The sequence below is a fragment of the Eriocheir sinensis genome, chromosome 38 (assembly GCF_024679095.1).
Source record: "Eriocheir sinensis breed Jianghai 21 chromosome 38, ASM2467909v1, whole genome shotgun sequence".
Taxonomy (NCBI): Eukaryota; Metazoa; Arthropoda; class Malacostraca; order Decapoda; family Varunidae; genus Eriocheir; species Eriocheir sinensis.
The window spans coordinates 11,661,356-11,680,119 of NC_066546.1; the positions used below are offsets into that span (position 1 = coordinate 11,661,356).

Below are 18,764 nucleotides of genomic sequence, written 5' to 3' on the forward strand. Positions count from 1 at the left end.
CCACCATCACCACCACTATCACCACCACCACCTCCATCACCACCACTATCACCACCACCACCATCATCACCACTACTATCACCACCATCATCACCACCACTATCACCACCACCACCACCATCGTCACCACCACTATCACCACCACCACCACCACGATCATCACCACCACCATCACCAACACCACCATCATCACCATCACCACCACTATCACCACCACCACCTCCATCACCACCACCATCACCACCACCATCACCACCACCATCACCACCATCATCACCACCACCATCACCACCATCATCACCACCACTATCACCACCACCACCTCCATCACCACCACCATCACCATCACCATCACCACCACTATCACCACCACCACCTCCATCACCACCATTATCACCACCACCACCACCATCACCACCACTATCACCACCACCACCACCATCACCACCACCATCACCACCACCACCACCATCACCACCATCATCACCACCACCATCACCACCACTATCACCACCACCACCTCCATCACCACCACCATCACCACCACCATCACCATCACCACCACCACCATCACCGACATCACCACCATCATGACCACCACCACCAACACCACCACCATCATCACCACCACTATCACCACCACCATCAAAACCACTAATACGGAGTGAGGGAAAGTGGGCTCCTCAAGATGGCTGCCGCGGCTGGGTATCTTGCCTCACCAGCCACCAACCCCACAACACGGGAGCGCGCGCTCTAGGTATATAACTCTGTGGGTCATACTTTATTATTTTTTTAATTTCATATATCTATTTATTTACTTATTTACTCATTTATATATTTAAACACACACACACACACACACACACACACACACACACACACACACACACACGAACTATTAGGCTATTGATATAATCCTTGTAAGATGTGTATAGCCTAGCATCGTAAGGTGTTCTCTGCATATAGTAGCATCATTTTCCATGGCGCCCGCCGCGTCTTTATTAATATATATATATATATATATATATATATATATATATATATATATATATATATATATATATATATATATATATATATATATATATATATATATATATATATATATATATATATATATATATATATATATATATATATATATATATATATATATATATATATATATATATATATATATATATATATATATATAAGGCTAATGATAACTTTTATAAGATGATGTGTGTTGTTGTTGTTGTTGATTTGTAGGGAGTTCTCCCTACACTGAACGATAGCGTTTCATAAATCTTCGTCCACTGTTCTTCCACACTCAAATAGTATCATTTTATCATACGAGTTAAAATCATGTGCAAGTATTAACGTCGATTATTGATTTTATGTTACGGTTTGATTAAAAGAGTTGGATATTATAGTAATATAAATAGCGGAAAGATCAGCCATTGCTAGTTGGCAAAAAGCAAAGTCAAATTAATGACATGATAATTGTTTTAGCATTAAATGGATATTTTCACCCCCAACAGAGTACTGTTACCTTCTTTTATTTATAAGCAAGTGTTTTTTTCAGGTATTTTACAAATTTATTGCTTGTGAATCAAATTAAAAAAGAAAACTCTTTAGTGCCTGTGAACGAAAGTTACTGAAATCTGTGTCTTCACTTCTGTCCGCGACGCACATGGTGACGTGTACATTGTTTGTGCTTTTCTTATAAACTTTAATAGTCACTTACGTTGACGGGGGGCTCCCGTTCTTCTTCTTTGTCGGTTCCCTTTCAGCTTTGGATCGCTGCTTTGGGTCTCTCCGTCTTCTATTCTTGTGCGAGTCTTTCTTTTAGTCCAGCACTTGACCAGGTAAGTTTTCATGTGTTTCACTATCGATCTGTCTATGTTCATGTCTCCCGTCAGTCCTAGCACTGTTCTAATACCCATGTCGTCATTCTCCTTCCTTCTCTCCCACTCATCTCTTCCTATGCTCTCAGCTACCTGTCTGTCTAACTCTTCTCTATCTTTCCTATAAGCACAGCACTCAACAATTAAATGGCCTATAGTTTCTTTTTCTTCTCCACATAGTTTACATCCTTGTTCATTTATATCCCTGTTTCTTCCATTCATTTCTAGTATACCACTTCTGGCCTTAAAGATCAACTTTCCTGCCCAGTCACCGTTATATATATCTTCTCTTCTTATTTTCATTTTACCTTTGTACCATGTCAATGTGCTTTTGGTTTCTACGCCATTTCTCCATTCTATGTGACCATTTTCCTTTATTTTACTTTTAATATCCTTCATAATCAGCTCTTGCCACTCTACCCATTCCTTCTCTAGTTTTCAGTTTTACTATTTCTCTGTTCCTTTGGGATTTATCTCTAAAAGCTTTGTATACTTGCTTTGCCCATCTTTCTTCACTCATCATTTCAATTTTCCTCATAAAGCACAGTTTTCCTGTACTTATTCTCTCTCTGAATGAGCTCCATCCCATATCTCTCCTCGTAATGCTTCCACTGCTGCTCTTGGGTGCTCCTAAGCACCATCTTGCCATATAATTTTGGATGGTTTCTAATTTTCTAATATCCCCCTTCTGTGGCCGTTGTATTAATCTTCCCCATTCCCTTTCCGTCCCCATCCCCATACGCGGGTCTGGGGGTATGTGTAAACCGCCCCATCCCCTCCCCGTCCCCTGGTGGGACAGACAATTTTAAGACCAACCTGCAGGTCATAATAATGTTGGCAGCACTTTCAAACCAATAATTACAGAAAACGAGATAAATAATGCATTTTTCACACACCATTGTATTCATATACATTATATATCATAAAACAAAACAATAGCGTTGTTGATCTAAATAACAGGTAACGCGGGTAAGTTAATTTATGAGACAGGTTGGTATCCATGACTAGTCACACAGCCATGGGGCAGCCACATAGGGGTTGCCAGGTCGTGTCATTGGTAGCATTTTTGTCGTAAATCAAGGTGGTCACCAAGAAATGCCCTTTTTTATGGTATATGTTAAGTATTACTATAATAATGCCATATTTAGTCATCTATCTGCCGTCTTTTGCCATTTTTGGGGCAATTATAAAGAAATCTTCAGGAATAGCTGTATGTTTACACTCAAATGGAAACACAAGAGTCTTTACAAACTAAAAGAAATATATTAACTTCAGCAAAGTTTGCGATACAATATCAGTTATAGAAATATTCTGATACTTTTCAATATATTTTCTTCTATAATAACAAATAGAACACTATTTATTCGTGAAATATACGAAGGGGAACCTAAAGATGGGATTCTGAGAAGGGCCGTAAGTTAAGGCCCGCGCGCTGCCTAACTTCACTAAAGGCGGTGTCACACTAGCACTTTTTCCGTCGATTAATGCGATTTCCGTCGATTTTTCATCGTTCCGCATGAACTTATCGCATGAATTTGTCAGACGATCAGGATCGTTTCCGCTTGCAAATTTCCGCCTTTGTTTACATTTCCAAGACCAAGACCGAGACTTTCCGCGTGGCTGCAGGACCAGATGAGATCCCGTATGAGTTGTATAAAAATGGAGGTGAGGCTGTGATTGAGAGGATGACTGAGTTATTCAACCAGGTATGGGAAGAAGAGAGAGTGCCAAGTAAATGGAATGAATGTAGAGTGACTCTGATCCACAAGGGCGGGCATAAGAGTAAGCAGGAATTAAAGAACTATAGGCCAATCTCTCTGGTAAACTCAATAGGAAAAATCTTTAGTGCTGTGTTGAATGAAAGGTTGTGTAAATGGATTGAGAGTGCCAGGGTGCTGGGTGAGGAGCAGAACGGATTCCGAGTGGACAGGCGAGCAGAAGATAATATGTTTGTTGTAAATGAGCTGATTGAAAGGGAAAAGAGAGAGGGAGGGAAACTGTACTTAGGCTTCCTAGATATAGAGAAAGCTTATGACAGGGTGAATAGAGATGTGTTATGCAGAGTGCTTGAAAAAGTTGGGCTGAGTGATAAGATTGTTAACATAATTAGAAGTATGTAGGTACAAGAGCAAAGTATAGACTAGGTGATCTAGAGACAGGTTGGGTGAAGAGTGAAAGAGGAGTGAGACAAGGCTGTATATTATCACCAACATTATTTAGTCTTTTCACAGAGGAATTAGCAGTCAGAATGAGGAGAATGAATGCAGGAGTGAGAATTGGAGAGGATAAAGTATGTGTGTTGTTGTATGCGGATGATGTGGTGGTTATGAGTGAGTCTGCTGAAGAACTACAGAGTCTCCTAGATGTGGTAGGGGGTTATGGAAGGATTTTGGGGTTAGGTTCAGTAGTGAGAAGAGCAAAGTAATGATAGTGAATAGGTCAGAGGATGAGAGAGAAACAACTTGGAGACTGGAAGGGATGAGTTGGAACAGACGGAAGAATACAAGTATCTAGGGGTGTGGATGGAGGTAAATGGATGCGGGGCCAAGAATGTAAAGATAAGTATGGCAAACCAGTGGGTAGGCCGTTTAGGGAGTGCAGCGAGGATGAGAGCGAGCAAGTATGATGTCATCCGTGAGGTTTGGAAGAGTGTGGCTGTTCCGAGCATTATGTATGGAATGGATGTGATGACATGGAATGACAGTGCGATCCAATAATTGGAAGTGGGGCAGAATAGGGTAGCAAGAATGGCACTGAATGCACCAAGGTTTGCAGCAGTAGAGGCTCTTAGGGGGGACATGGGATGGAGCACGTTTAGGGAAAGACTAGTAAAGGCAACCTTGAGATATAAAGTGAGACTGGAACAAATGGAGGATGCAAGATTAGCAAGGAAAGTATACTTGTGGAGTATAAGAGATGGCAAATGGGCGAATAAATGTGGGCGAATGATAGACAGGAATGTTATGCTAAGTAGGTGGGTGTACCGACCCTTTGAAGATAGAGAGAATGTGTTTGAATGGAGAATAACAAACAGAAATGGAGAGGGGTTTGAGTGGGATGTAAGAAAGTGGAAGAATGTGATAGATATGGCAGTTAAAGATGAGGGATTGAGCAAGTGGAAGAATGAGATGGAAAGAAAGGAAACTCTCGACTGGTATAGGGAGAAAGAGGCCCCAAAGTGTGAGGTGTGGTATGAGGGAAGCCTGGGAGGTGATCTTCTTTTCCGTGCTAGAGCGCAGTGTCTGGATGTGAATGCAAGGAACTATAGATGGTCTGAGTCCCGCAGCAAAGTGTGCCAGATGTGTGATAGGGGTGTGGACGAGACTGTGCAGCATGTAGTGTTGGAATGCAAGAAGTATGACAGGGAGAGAACGAAGATGATGCATGTGTTTTTGAGCGAGATGGGACGTGGAGTAAACGGGAGGACTGGAAGGGAGTGGATGGTGCTGCTGCTGGGGCTCAGTGGAGAGACGAGTGGACGAGTGATTGAGGCAGTGAAAGAGTTCTTGGAAGGCATGTGGCGTGCAAGATGTAGGGAATGATATCTTGCCACGAGAACATTGACTTCCCGCATGTTTTTTTTTGTTTTCTTTTCACAGGAGCTGCCGATACAAAGGCCTGGCTGGGGAGAAATCCCGAGCCACCTGTGACATCAAGATCAAGATCAAGTGGCTTCAACCTGTCTCAAACGCTCTCCTGCAGTGACAGCCTTCCTCATCCTGGTGTCATTTCTGGCAATAAGAGGTGTCACTAACTCCAGAAGTCTGTGGTACTGGCTTTTGTCCAACCTGATCCAATTCTTCAGAGTCTCATGATCCTCTAAACTCAGCTCTTTTAACAGCCTGTGGTACACACTTTCTCTTTCCCGACGAGCCAACCATGAGCGCATCCATGCACGCTTTTTGGCTTGTTTAGCTCGTCTAAGTCTCACAATACACAGTATTAGGTTCAGAGCAGCGTATCTTTGCCGCAGCGTGGACTCCATGTTTGTTTACATTCCTTGGTCTGTGCCGACGGAAAGTTTCAGACGAAACACAGTTTCTGTGTGACAGGCTGCAGCCAAGATATCGACGATTTTCAGAAAAACGACGGAAAAAGTTGACGGAAAAAGTGCTAGTGTGACACCGCCTTAAGACGCCGTTGGCTACGGCCGCGCTACGGCGCCGTATCTCTGCATTCCTTTCACATACTCAAAACTTTTTAAGGCCGCCGTAAGGGGACCTTAGGGCGCGCGCCGCTGCAAGGCGGCCGCGTCTCGGTGGCCAATCAAGGGCAAGTTCTAGTAGGCAAATAGGAAGCGTCGACCAATCGCGGGATGTAAACACAAATTAGCTGTTGTGCGAACGTTCCCGCGGTGCCCACCCTCTCAAGACAATGGAGCCTCTCTCCTCACCCCCTACCTTGCCCCCTACGAAGAAAAAGAGGCCGAACTTTTCGGAAGAGGAACTACTAATGCTAATAGCACTGACACAAACCTAACCTACCTTTGTTCATAACCTCAGACATTCAGACTATGCTATATTCTATATGCAAGCTAACTCTATTTTTGTGAAAAGTTACCTTTAACATTTATCAGCACTATGGTATATATACAACACAGTGATGTCCCTGCTCACCAAGGAGACTATAGAATATATGTATACAGTCTCTTTGCTGCTCACCCACGCGTGCAAGATACTACGTTGCGAAGGATGGGGGGTGCATCCCCAAGTCTGTAGGATTTAGGAAGGCAAATATGAGGAAAATGGTGTCGTGCGCGTATACTGCATGCATATTATATTTACCCCGTCTTCAATTGTGATGCTGTCCATAAAGTATGAGTGCATAGGAACATGGCAACATACCTATCTACTTACTAGTTCTTTGCAACTCCACATAATAAAAATGTATCATTGCAAGAGGCAGTGGGAAGCCCTCTCACAAGCTTTCACCAAACTACCTAGTTACTGTATTACTAAACATCTTACTGGTAGTTCACTCACTTCTTACAGTTGTATAAGTAGTATAACTACGTAAACATCGTTTATATGCACTTCATACCTGTATGAAGGCTGTATGTTCCACTTGTAGCAGCGAAGGCGTGCAGGGAGAGGAGGCCGTAACTCACTTAGGGCGGCCCACACCCGCCTTAACCTGCGGCGCCGTAACTCTCCTCAAAATGGCCGCGCCGATGTTTTGAGTATACCAGCGGAAGCGCTACGGCCGGACTTGCGGCGCCTTAAGCAGATACGACGCCGTAACTTCGTTTCAGAATCCGCCCTCGCACCCCGCGGAGTCAACACTTTTTCGACCCCATCCGCTCTCTCTTTCTATGACTTGATTGATTGATAGTTTATTGTTGCAGGTAAACAACAAGGGATAAGGGAGGAACATGCCATCCCAACCCCCAGGCATGACAGTGTGTGATTATACAACTATTAGTACATGTACTACAGGAGCGATAGGACAGGATACAGAAATAAGGTTATGATCGGAGGAGCCCAATGGAGAGAACAGTTTGACAGAGTAAGCAGAAGGATTAGAGGTAAGGAAGAGGTCTAGAATGTTGGGCCTGTCTCCAAGACGGTCGGGAATACGAGTAGGGTGCTGAACCAACTGCTCTAGGTCGTTGAGGAGAGCAAAGTTGTAGGCTTGTTCACCAGGCTGGTCAGTGAAAGAGGATGAAAGGCAAAGCTGGTGGTGAACATTGAAATCTCCCAAGATGGAGATTTCAGCAAAGGGAGAGTGAGTCAAGATGTGCTCCACTTTAGAGTTCAAATAGTCAAAGAATTTTACATAGTTAGTAGAGTTAGGCGAGAGATAAACAGCACAGATGTATTTAGTAATAGAATGACAATGAAGTCTTAGCCAGATGGTGGAAAATTCAGAAGAGTCAAGGTCGTGGGCACGAGAGCAAGTGATGTCGTTGCGCACGTAGGCGCAACATCCAGCTTTAGATTGAAATTTAGGATAGAGATAGTAGGAGGGAACAGAGTAGAGGTTGCTGTCAGTAGCCTCAGAAACCTGTGTTTCGGTGAGGAAGAGAAGGTGAGGTTTAGAGGAGGAGAGATGGTGTTCCACAGAATGAAAATTAGAACGAAGACCGCGAATGTTGCAGAAATTGATAAGGAGGAGGTTCGAGGAGTTATCAGGACACCTCTCAAGTCGGCAGCCAGAAGGGGAGTCCTCCCTGGGGGAATTTATGGTCCCCCCCCAGGCGGGGACTCCGAGGCGGTGTTTTCGTTAGCCATTTTGAATTTTGAATTTTGGGAAAAGGTGTGTGTTGTGTGAATGTAGTGTGGTGTAGAAAGAGAGAGGAACTGTCTTTTGAGAGCATGATGAACTGCTCTCTGGTGTTGATGAGACAAAAGGGAAACGGTTAGTGAGGACATGGGAAGGGTCTTTGAAGGGCTTCAGCACCCTCCTCGCTTCCCATATATCCTCACCGGGAGTAGCTCACGCCCGTTCGGTAGGTGTCTTCCTACCTACTCCTGCAATCAAGTCCCCTCCAGCAAGTGTTGAAAGAAGCTTAGTGTCTTTTAATTCTGTAGCAATGGTGCGCACATTCTCATCAGCATCAAATTTGCAAAAAATCCTTCTTCTTTTCCCTTTTCACAGAATATACACATTTGCTGGTCCAATGATCTGCGTTTCTGGACTTTTTATAAGGAGATTCATCGGGGTCACATTGATTTCTCTTTGTGGCGGATTTTTGTGCACTTTCTAGCTTTGAGTTATCAAACTTCAGGTGACATGATCCATGCCAAGTTGCATAATGATCAGCTAAGCTGTCTGCTGTTTCATCACCATCATCAAATTTAACCCTTTCCATCCGTGACGCAGACGTCAGCATCACAGTATGGAAAGGGTCAAGTGGAAATGGAAGAGGATTAATCCTCTTCTAAACCTCTCAATCCTCCTCTAAATTCCTCTTAATCCTCTTCCATTTCCTCATAAGAAGTTTAGAAGAGGATTAAGAGGAAATGGAAGAGGATTAAGAGTTTTAAAAGAGGATTAAGTTTCTCTGGAAGTGCATCAATTTCTTTGAACGCTGCCACATTTTTCAGAAATGACCTGTACGCGAAGAAAAATAACCGAGTAGGACTAAAGAGTTGAAGGGAAATAAGTGCAAGAATATGTTTATGCGCTACTTCATTTATATAACTCTGATTTTTGTATATATATATATATATATATATATATATATATATATATATATATATATATATATATATATATATATATATATATATATATATATATATATATATATATATATATATATATATATATATATATATATATATATATATATATATATATATATATATATATATATATATATATATATATATATATATATATATATATATATATATATATATATATATATATATATATATATATATATATATATATATATATATATATATTTGTTTTTTTACATTATTGTTACAAATTTATGCTAGTGTGATGCAGAAGTTTCTCAGGAAGACGATGGTGGTCTCAGTTTTTCTTAATATTGAATGGTGGGGTCAGGAAACCGGGTGGGAGTGGGGTGTGTGACGTCGTCGGTTTTGGATGCATAATTATTTTTTTTTTATTGGGCACACCCACGGCCGCCGCGGCGGGCAGCGGACATCACTCAGCGCAATATATGCAGCTGCAAGGAAATTTGTGGGTGAAACATGCTCGTCGTCTCGACCCCAGTTAATAAAGAAAACACAACTCTTGAGATAAACCCATATTTAAATCCTCCAAGTGCTTTTATCTATGCTGACTATTTGTTTTGAAGATAAAGTAATTGGGCTCTGCTGGTAGGTACCAACCTGGCGGTCGCCTGCTGGAGTTCGTTTCTTTTTATCTCACTTGTATATATATATATATATATATATATATATATATATATATATATATATATATATATATATATATATATATATATATATATATATATATATATATATATATATATATATATATATATATATATATATATATATATATATATATATATATATATATATATATATATATATATATATATATATATATATATATATATATATATATATATATATATATATATATATATATATATATACATTACTGTTACAAATTCATGCTAGTGTGATGCAGAATTTTCTCAGAAAGACGATGGTGGTCTCAGTTTTTCTTGATAATGAATGGTGGGGTCAGGAAACCGGGTGGGAGTGAGGTGTGTGAAGTCGTCGGTTTTGGATGCATAATTATTTTTTTTTTATTGGGCACACCCACGGCCGCCGCGGCGGGCAGCGGACATCACTCAGCGCAATATATGCAGCTGCAAGGAAATTTGTGGGTGAAACATGCTCGTCGTCTCGACCCCAGTTAATAAAGAAAACACAACTCTTGAGATAAACCCATATTTAAATCCTCCAAGTGCTTTTATCTATGCTGACTATTTGTTTTGAAGATAAAGTAATTGGGCTCTGCTGGTAGGTACCAACCTGACGGTCGCCTGCTGGAGTTCGTTTCTTTTTATCTCACTTTTTTTTCTCTCATTTTACGAGTATATTCCATTTCTGCTTTTGAAATAACGAAGAAAAAATACTTGAGCACGTGACTGTAGAAGGTGAATATCTTAAAATAGACGATAAATTTCTTAATAACACAGGTCGATGGGAACAAATTAAGGTCTTTCTCACAGTTATAAATAATCAAATCAATACATATATAACTATGTGGTCTTTCTCCAAGTGCCATTCATCTTACGTAATTTTACTTCAAGTGGGTCGAACAGTGACAATTGGAGGAAAACCCTTGCTCCCACCGATAGAGACTTTTTATGATAACCATTTTATGTTTACATCTACTATGCGTTTCAGGGGCCGGGTAACACGTTTTTTCGCAAGTATCTTCTAAACAAACTGTTGGATTAGTATGGCATTTTGGCACAGTTTGTTTCACACCTTGACCTAATTTCCGACAACATAGGGCATCGGTAGATGTAGTAAATCTAGGCGTTTATACTTGATAATAAAGGCGAAGTCTGGCAGAGGCGACTGTACATCGGGACGAGGGAAGCAATGGCGTAGCTGTGACGTCTACCCCACCCACCACCTCCACTACTGTCTTCCCCTTCCTCCCTCTTCACCGCTCTCTCTCTCTCTCTCTCTCTCTCTCTCTCTCTCTCTCTGCATGTAGTAAACATGTAAAATCAAGCCATGAACATGATACCTTTCCATAGATGGTATGCACGTGACGTCACGATCCCATGTAAACAATAACAAACCGCTGGCTGGCTGTGGCAACCGCGAACGCCACAACAATGGTTAAATCAACTAAATATGAGAGGCAGGAAGGAAAGACGGCCTACACTTACGACTTTCGTGCTTTCTGCCCGTGCCGTCCCTGTCTCGTATTCCTCTTTTTCCTGCTGGCTCCCAGCTACCATCTATAGTGGCAGAAAAAGCGAAAATATATGCATGAGACTGTTAAAGCATATAAATCACATTGACTCGACCAGAAAACAAACCGCAGCTCCTTGGGAGTTGACGACGTAAACACTGACATGTGCACTGTTAATACGTCGCCGAGACTTCAGCGGCGAGAGGAATGGCGAGCATGCATTCTTGTCGAAATGGTTGCAGGACCGCTTTTCTACTGAGGCTTGTCAAACTTTCCTATACGAGGGAGAAGACCCGCGGTCGGCTGTTTGTCAATTTGAATAGGTAAGTGGATAGTAATGCCTATTCTTTATAATAACAAAGGATAATGATCATGAACCACTACACGGTGATGTAAATACTCCATTATCGATTTTTCTTGACAATACATATTCAGACAACCTTATCAAACTGGCGGCTTTTTACTCTCCGCTATACTATATTATTCACTGCTACGATAACATCACAGATAATGTGCCTCATGGCTGTTAAGACAACATGTTACAGTGAGAGTGAGAGAGGAAGGGGAAGACAGTAGTGGAGGTGGTGGGTGGGGTAGACGTCACAGCTACGTCATTGCTTCCCTCGTCCCGATGTACAGTCGCCTCTGCCAGACTTCGCCTTTATTATCAAGAATAAACGCCTAGATTTACTACATCTACCGATGCCCTATGTTGTCGGAAATTAGGTCGGGGTGTGAAACAAACTGTGCCAAAATGCCATACTAATCCAACAGTTTGTTTAGAAGATACTTTTGAAAAACCGTGTTACCCGGCCCCTGAAACGCATAATTTTTAAAAGGTGCTAGTTCCTATGTTTTTGTTTTGTTCTCTACCTGATTCATTTGTTTAGTTAGTTTTTTTTTTCCGTCACGATGTGAGTTCTTGCCTTGTTTGATGCTGAGTTAATCCACGGAAGGAAAATGTATTTTAGATAGGTCTCCAGCAGGATATAATTTATCTCTGCTGGTCTCTCGCCTTCCTATTGCTAGCAGGCAGCTTTTGGAAACTGTTCATCCGACCTTGACGTCAGAAGTTGCTCTTGACTGACACTGATAGCTCAAAAGCGCCGCACCTCAGGTCCATTCCAGAGATAATTGGGTGAAGGTAAATTGTGGCTACTAGATACTTATCACGTCCCTTTTTCCTCAAAGACATGCTACGACGGCTACTGCGCCCGACAAAGTATCCTTGCCTGCCCAAACCTAGGACGGCTGCAACCCCCGCGGCCATTGCCCCGGCTCGTACACCTGTGGGCATGTTGGGCGCGACGAGACCTTCCCAAGACTGTGTTGAGGAGCTGAGGCGGGAGAGGGCCCGATGCTCCTTCAACATGGAGGAGTTAACAAATCTCTTGGATGGAGGGAAGCAGTGGACATTTCGACGCAGAGAAATTGGTTAGTAGACGAGGCAAGAGTTATTATTATTTTTTTTTTTTGCGTTATAGCAAAGGAAGCAGCCCAGGGATAAAAAAAAACATAAACAGGAACAAAAAGGTCCGCTAGCTGCTCAAACAAAAGAAAACGGAACGAGGGGCCAAAAGAGAGGTCAATTCCGGGTAGAGAGTTGTCGTAATACTCTCCTCTTGAATAATGAGTTCAAGTCGTAAGCAGGTGTAAATAGACAAAGGAAGACTGTTCCAGAGTTTACCAGCGGAAGGGATAAAATAATGGAGATGTTGACTGACTCTTGTATAATTGATTTGGACAGAATAGGGATGAGCAAAAGTGTCGTGTGCAGCGGGGCCGCGGTAGAAGGGGAGGCATGCAGTTCGCAAGTTCAGAAGAGTAGTCAGCGTGCATATATCGGTAGAATATAGAAAGAGATGCAACACTGCTGCGGAATTCAAGAGGTAGAAGTAGACTGCTAGTAAGAAAAGGGAAGTTGATGAGACGAAGGGCTTTTGACTTAACTCTGTCCAGAGAGCTGATTGTGTGGAGCCCCCCGATACATGAAATGCATACTCCATACGAGGGCGGACAAGGCCCTGTATATGGATACCATTTGAGAAGGGGAAAAGAACTGGCGGAGACGATACAGAACGCCTAACCTCGAGGAAGGAGATTTAGCGAGAGAGGAGATATGAGGTTTTCAGTTAAGATGTTGAGTTTAAGATAGACCGATAAGCTTATTGTAGAAGGTTGAAGAAGATATCCTGAGTAAGAAGGTTGTGTCGAGTTGACAGTTGGAGAAATTGAGTTTTTGAGGCATTGAATGACACCATGTACCTCTTGCCCCATTCGGATATGATATAACAAGATCAGAGATTAAGCGATTTGCAGCGTCCAGCCTTGAATCATTCCTGTAGGGTGGGTATTCTGTTAAAAGATATTGAGTAACGTAGAATTAGTCATAAGCGTAGGAGTGGATAGGACAATTTGTTTTAGAACAAAAAATCATTAAGGCTAAGCATTTTGTGAAGGTCTAGTAGGCTGAGCACCAATGATGTGAGGCGGTGGCTGAGTCGCCAGCGTACTGGCGCGGCGCGGGAGGACTGGATGGCAAGTTCGCGTCCACGTGTAGGTGGTAGCGAGTGTTCTAAGTGCTAATTGGTTCACGGATAGAGAAACTCATATCCGCCAGGGTTACTTTATTTGGAGAGGGGGGGGGGTAAAGATTGCTCCCTCGTGCACGAGGGAGCACGGGCCTTTGCCTAAGGCGGCCCGTAGCAGGGAGCCGACAGACCGACTCTATCGGCGATCGAAATCTAGCCGACCAAGTCGGTCTGTCGACGAGGACTGGCGTGTCTCTGACTTTATTTGGACAAACATACAAAGGTCATTAGGACAAGCACAGCACATAGAATAGGTGTTTGTGTGTGTATGCGTGTGTGTGAATGTTGTACTGTGTAGGTTAACATTTAAGTGTTGGTGTATATGTGGAACAATGTGTAGAAGTGGACAACAGGAGGACATGGACGGACAGTCAGAGATAAACGAGTAACAAGAAGAGTTAACAATGAACCTGCACAAGACGCGGACAACAGAGAACGCGACGAGAAACACGAACAATTGGATGGCACAGGAGACAAGGACAAGGGAAAACGAAAACATTTCACACGAAAACACTTATTAAGTCTGTGCTTGCAGCGCCACATTTTCTGTCTCATCGGAGGAGAGTATGCGACCATTTGAGCGGTGGCTTGCTACACACGCCCGCCGTTACAAAGTGGCAACTTTTCACTCATCACCGAGTCTTCTATACCCACATGCTGTCCCGATGACCATCTATCAACCCAGGCTAGATTCTCTAAAAAGAGGATCAAAGACGAGCTCGGGGAAGGGAAGGGGGGGCAGGTGAGATGAAGTGAGCGAGATTGCGCTACTATAAACAGCTCCCTGCGCCATAACAGGCTGGGGTCCCACTAAGAAAACCTATCGGCGTCATAGACGAAACGTAAGAAAAAAAATACTTCAGTTGGGGCTGTATGTTAACTCCCATAATCTGGTAATTGGGTTTATTTAAATACAAGTAATTACATAAAGATAATCAACCTGTTAAACACTCCTTTCAGAGCAGCTGATGTGCAGTGACTCAGTTTTTGAGGATGAGATTCCTACCGAGTACCTGAGCCACGAAGAACTCTACGCTAACGACTTACGCAAGGTTACACACCTGCTCAGGAAGCTGACAGACCTAAACATTTCCCAAAGGTGGGTTGGCTGGGGCTGTGGTGTATGAGCTGAATAATTGACCATTTAACGTCATGCCAAAGTTACTTATCAGCTAAACCTTCTCTACCTGGCTTAATCCTTTTATCTCTCTTTGATAGGCTCACCAGCCATCTCAAAGTTTCATGCTGGAAAACTGGTTGTCCTTTGTATGTAAGAGCCTTTCATTGTGAAAGCTCCGTGTTCTTAAACCACATTTTTAAGCATATCAACCAAAATATGTAATCATTTTTGTCGTCAAATACAGACCTGTTTGTAGTATTGTAGCAGGAGAGCTTTAACTTCTTTCACACCAGTGATCAATGATACATCAACTAAATAAGTATTTGCAAAATTTAGAAAGTTTAAACAGTTAAATCCTTAAACCATTCTTTCATTAAAAAGTATCTAAAGAATGATATGTCTTTAGGCTTATGAAACCTGAATGACAACAAGCTTGATTATCAATATTAACATTTTTCTAATTGTGGAAATAATTTAATGCAGAGAACTGAGCTCAACTATGGCCCTTGAACTTCTGAGAGATGGCAACCCTCTTGGCATCCACATGTTCATGTTCTCCAATGCACTGCAGTGGCTGGCATCCCCTGAGCAGCAGCAGAAGTGGCTCACTATGTTTGACAAGAACAAGATATTTGGAACATATGCACAGGTGAGTTGCATCGTGACTTGGATGATCAGGGGATTCATCTTATCGGCTCTGTGTCCATGCCCATGAGAGCACGAAATCCGTTCAGGGTGGGGCTGGGATGGTGGTGTACCTCTTGCCATTCTGCCAAATCGACCTTCGTACATGCGTCTCTCTCTTATTTCCCATCCATGTGCTATTTGAACGTGATATTTTATATATATATATATATATATATATATATATATATATATATATATATATATATATATATATATATATATATATATATATATATTTTTACGTTGCTGCCTATTGCGCCGGTAGGCATCTTCCTGTTGGGGCCTGATGGTCGGCCCAAGGCTTCTTCCAGGTGGGGCATAATGGTCGGCCCAGCCCGTTCTGGCGCAGGCGAGTGTTTATAGTGGCGCCATCTTGCATTGGATATATTCTGTATATAGTAAAGGAAGCTACATTGTACAATGAGAGTCGATGTTTAGGATTATAACAACGATTTGTATAAATTCTATGACCATGTGGCAGGGATTTTTTCCCATGTTGCCACGTGGTGGTGGTGGTGGTGGCCGGAGAGAGAGAGAGAGAGAGAGAGAGAGAGAGAGAGAGAGAGAGAGAGAGAGAGAGAGAGAGAGAGAGAGAGAGAGAGAGAGAGAGAGAGAGAGAGAGAGAGAGAGAGAGAGATTATAATATAGATAAATGAATAGGTAGATAAAGAGAGAAAAACAGAGAGATTTATCGATTTACATAGGAAATCAGACCACACAGACCCCATAGTCCAGACTATATAGGTGGTCTGTCTTTAAATCTAAGTGATTCTACATTAATCAGATGGCTCCAAAACGTTGCATTTCAACTCTAGTTAATATTAACTTCAAGGAAGTGACGGTCGAGCTTGTTTTTAAAGAAGTCAATCGTGTTACACTGGATCACTGAAGGTGGGAGCTTATTCCATTCTCGCACTACAACGTTGGTGAAGAAAAATTTGGTGCAGCCTGAATTTACTTGTCTACATTTGAGTTTTTTGCCATTGTTCTTCGTTCGCAAAGTGTCATCGATCATAAACAATTTTGATCTGTCTACATTCTTGAAACCATTAAGCATTTTAAAACATTCAATCAGTTTTCCTCGGAGGCGACGTTTCTCAAGAGAGAACATGTTAAGGGTGGAAAGCCTTTCTTCGTAGGATTTGTTGCGCAAGGAAGGGATCATTTTTGTTGCCCGACGCTGAACACCTTTTAATTTAGCAATGTCCTTTGCATGGTTGGGAGACCAAAACTGTACCGCGTATTCCAAGTGGGGTCTGACTAAACTATTGTAGAGCGGAAGTATTACATCTTAGAGAGAGAGAGAGAGAGAGAGAGAGAGAGAGAGAGAGAGAGAGAGAGAGAGAGAGAGAGAGAGAGAGAGAGAGAGAGAGAGAGAGAGAGAGAGAGAGAGAGAGAGAGAGAGAGAGAGAGTGTGAGTTATGGATAGGTAGGTAGGGAGGCGTTAATCTGATAATTGGCGGTCGAACTGGCAGCGCCGCACTCATGGTTTTCTAATACATTTTATATAGAGAGAGTGAATCAGATTGTATACGCGGTGCATTGTGGGTAAAACAAATGCTTAGTAAGCTATCCTTATTATATAGGTTGAGCCACTGTAACACCCATATACAGCACAAATCACCATTTTCACTGAGCACGCTGCGGTGAGAACACAGTGAAGTGAGCCAGTTTCCCGCCCGGCACCATTTGTGTACATGTGTGACGTCATCTGCGGTGCATTGTGGTTAAAACAAACGCTTAGTGAGCTATCCTTATAGTATATAATCCCTGGTATAGGTTACCTCATTCATCAGTCATCACATTTATTGACATACAAGGGGTGCAAGATGAAACTTTCATATGTCAAACAATTGTCAAATTCAAAACATACGTCATCATATACTTTTAAAAAGATAAAAAGTAAACTTAGATGGGACGTATCACAATAGGCAGTCGATAAAAGACACGGTACTGTGTCGAAATTCATCCATCAAAGCCCGCGCATGCGCAGCTCGGATGGGATGTCTTAGGATACGTGGATTTCAGATGACACCACACCCTTGCCAAAAATGAATATGTTGAAATATAGATAAATAATATATTGAAAATTAATTTTGAGAGAAGTGTAATGTAAAGGCTGTGTTTTCAGACTGAGATGGGTCATGGTACTTTCCTAAGAGGGCTGGAAACAACGGCAGCCTATGATTCAAAGACCCAGGAGTTTGTGCTCCACTCGCCCACCATTACCTCAACAAAGTGGTGGCCTGGAGGATGTGAGGCACTAGAATAGATAACTGCATAATGTGTGAATGTTATATGCATAAAACATTTGTACTAGGATGTATGTATCCTGATACAAGTAATACTTTTAAGTTTGGCTGTAATTTCATTTCGTATTATAATCAGTAATTAATCACTTGTATATTTATATATTTAGAAGTTTTAGCACTTTTCTTTCGTCCTCTCCTCCACCGAGTCATCCGCCACTGGAACATTCTTCCCTCAGAAGTAGTAAATGCGAATACCATCAACTCCTTCAAATATAGAATCGACCGTCATTTCGCTGCGTCGGGAGTAAACTGAATAACGAGGGGCTTCCATCTGCTCCTCAATATCGAGGTGCTTTCATCTGCTCACCAAGCCCCAAGTGGCGGTCGAGCAGATTAAATCACCCAAGCGGGCGACCTCGTAATGAGCCAATAGGCTTTCTGTTGCCTGCATTTCCATGTTTCCATGTTTCCATGTTTCCTTCTTTACCTAGATCTTCCTCTTCCTCCTCCTTCTCCTCCAAAAGAGAGAGAGAGAGAGAGAGAGAGAGAGAGAGAGAGAGAGAGAGAGAGAGAGAGAGAGAGAGAGAGAGAGAGAGAGAGAGAGAGAGAGAGAGAGAGAGAGAGAGAGAGAGAGAGAGAGAGAGAGAGAGAGAGAGAGAGAGAGAGAGAGAGAGAGAGAGAGAGAGAGAGAGAGAGAGAGAGAGAGAGGCTCAGAGAGAGAGAGAGAGAGAGAGAGAGAGAGAGAGAGAGAGAGAGAGAGAGAGAGAGAGAGAGAGAGAGAGAGAGAGAGAGAGAGAGAGAGAGAGAGAGAGAGAGAGACAGAGAGAGAGAGAGAGAGAGGAGAGAGAGGAGAGAG

The 18,764-nt window shown here is 42.2% G+C and overlaps 1 long non-coding RNA gene across 2 annotated transcripts; it reads left to right on the forward strand.

The window, feature by feature from the left end:
• Positions 1 to 1,678: 1,678 nt before the first annotated feature.
• Positions 1,679 to 18,400, forward strand: LOC127008657 (uncharacterized). 2 transcript variants are annotated; one of them, XR_007761225.1, is made up of 5 exons: positions 1,679 to 1,850; positions 12,450 to 12,692; positions 14,810 to 14,948; positions 15,453 to 15,618; positions 17,788 to 18,400. It is a non-coding gene; the product is annotated as an uncharacterized LOC127008657 (long non-coding RNA). The 2 variants fall into 2 exon arrangements; XR_007761226.1 differs by lacking the exon at positions 1,679 to 1,850 and adding an exon at positions 11,075 to 11,581.
• The last annotated feature ends 364 nt before the right edge of the window (positions 18,401 to 18,764 follow it).